This window comes from Anastrepha ludens, unplaced genomic scaffold, assembly GCF_028408465.1.
Source record: "Anastrepha ludens isolate Willacy unplaced genomic scaffold, idAnaLude1.1 ptg000049c, whole genome shotgun sequence".
Classification (NCBI taxonomy): Eukaryota; Metazoa; Arthropoda; class Insecta; order Diptera; family Tephritidae; genus Anastrepha; species Anastrepha ludens.
The window spans coordinates 12,501-15,000 of record NW_026530083.1 but is presented as its reverse complement, the minus strand read 5'-3'; positions in this window follow the sequence as shown (position 1 = coordinate 15,000).

Genomic DNA, 2,500 nt, shown 5'->3' with positions numbered 1-2,500 from the left:
AATTTATATGAAACTATATTCGATTAAATGTATGAAAGTAAAATTTAACAAAATTTTGCCCATACATTTTTCACAATGCGTTGTGTACATTGTCAGAAACACTCACGTGAAGTCAAGTGAGATATCTATGAAAGAAAATCAAATCGAATTTATATGAAACTATATTCGATTAAATGTATGAAAGTAAAATTTAACACAATACATTCATTTGATAAACTGAATAAATATATAATAAAGACATTTGAAATATATGGAAAATATCATCATATATATAATTTATTATTTTAATATATATTTGGTTAAATCGATGATATTATTGAAATATATAAAATTTGAATATTGAATTATATGAAATCAAACTGAAATGTATTTAATTGAATTTTTCCCATACATTTTACACAATGTGTGGTGTGCATGGCAAAAAACACTCACGGTGAAGGCATGTGAAATATATGAAATATAATCAAATCGAATTTATATGAAACTATATTCGATTAAATGTATGAAATTAAAATTTACCACAATACATTCATATGATAAACTGAATAAATATATAATAAAGCCATTTGAAATATATTGAATTGTATTAAGTTAGATTTTCACCATACATTTTTCACAATGCGTTGTGTACATTGTCAGAAACACTCACGGTGAAGGCAAGTGAGATATATATGAAAGAAAATCAAATCGAATTTATATGAAATTATATTCGATTAAATGTATGAAAATAAAATTTACCACAATACATTCATATGATAAACTGAATAAATATATAAGAAAAACATTTGAAATATATTGAATTGTATTAAGTTAAATTTTGCCCATACATTTTTCACAATACGTTGTGTACATGGACAAACAAAAACACTCACGGTGAAGGCATGTGAAATATATGAAAGATAATCAAATCGAATTTATATGAAACTATATTCGATTAAATGTATGAAAGTAAAATTTAACAAAATTTTGCCCATACATTTTTCACAATGCGTTGTGTACATTGTCAGAAACACTCACGGTGAAGGCAAGTGAGATATATGAAAGAAAATCGAATCGAATTTATATGAAACTAAATTCGATTAAATGTATGAAAGTAAAATTTAACACAATACATTCATATGATAAACTGAATAAATATATAATAAAGACATTTCAAATATATGGAAAATATCATCATATATATAATTTAGTATTTTAATATATATTTAGTTAAGTTGATGGTATTATTGAAATATATAAAATGTAATTGAATTATATGAAATCAAACTGAAATGTATTGAATTGAATTTTTCCCATACATTTTTCACAATGTGTGGTGTGCATGGCAAAAAACACTCACGGTGAAGGCATGTGAATAATATGAAAATATCAACATTTAACTAACCAATGATATTGAAGCATATAAATCGAATCATAACTATATGAAACACGAATTTGAGTTATGTTAAACTGGTGATATTGTGGATTTATTCCTAGTTTTCCATACGTTAGTTTAAATAGAAAGAATTTTCGAATATGTATACATATATGAAGAATTTATATTCTATACTAACATATTATGGAATGTAACTATTGATTGTTGCCTTGGCATATTGGTGTATTGTGAGATTTCATTCATAGTTTTCCATACGTTAGTTTAAATAGAAACAATTTTCGAATATATATACATATATGAAGAATTTATATTCTATACTAACATATTATGGAATGTAACTATTGATTGTTGCCTTGGCATATTGGTGTATTGTGAGATTTCATTCATAGTTTTCCATACGTTAGTTTAAATAGAAACAATTTTCGAATATATATACATATATGAAGAATTTATATTCTATACTAACATATTATGGAATGTAACTATTGACTGTTACCTTGGCATATTGGTGTATTGTGATTTTATTCATGGTTTTCCATACGTTAGTTTAAATAGAAACAATTTTCGAATATATATACATATATGAAGAATTTATATTCTATACTAACATATTATGGAATGTAACCTTGGCATATTGGTGTCATTGTATTTTATTCCTGGTATTCTATAGTTAGTTTAAATAGAAATAAATTTTTGAATTCAAAATTTTATATTCTATACTAGCATTACATAGAAATTATCCTCAACTGTTTGTTTCTTGTATACATACAGGAAATTAAACAGATGAAGAAAAAAAAAAACAAAACAAATAAAAATTATAAGAAAAATTAAATTTTAAATAAAAGAAAAAAGGAGAAATTTTTTCAATCATATATATATTTATGATTAAAAAATAGAATTATGGAATTATTAATTTCAATTCAGAGAGAAAAATTATGTAATATATGAAATTATTACATTAAAAATGCATTTGAAGAAAAAGTAAAATGTTATTAAAAATGATACATTTGAAAATTGGCAAATATTAAGAAGAAATATCGTTCTTATATTTTTATATAAAATATATATAGAGAACGAAAATTCTTTTTCATAAAAAACGGTTTTTGAATTCTGATAAGAAAAGCT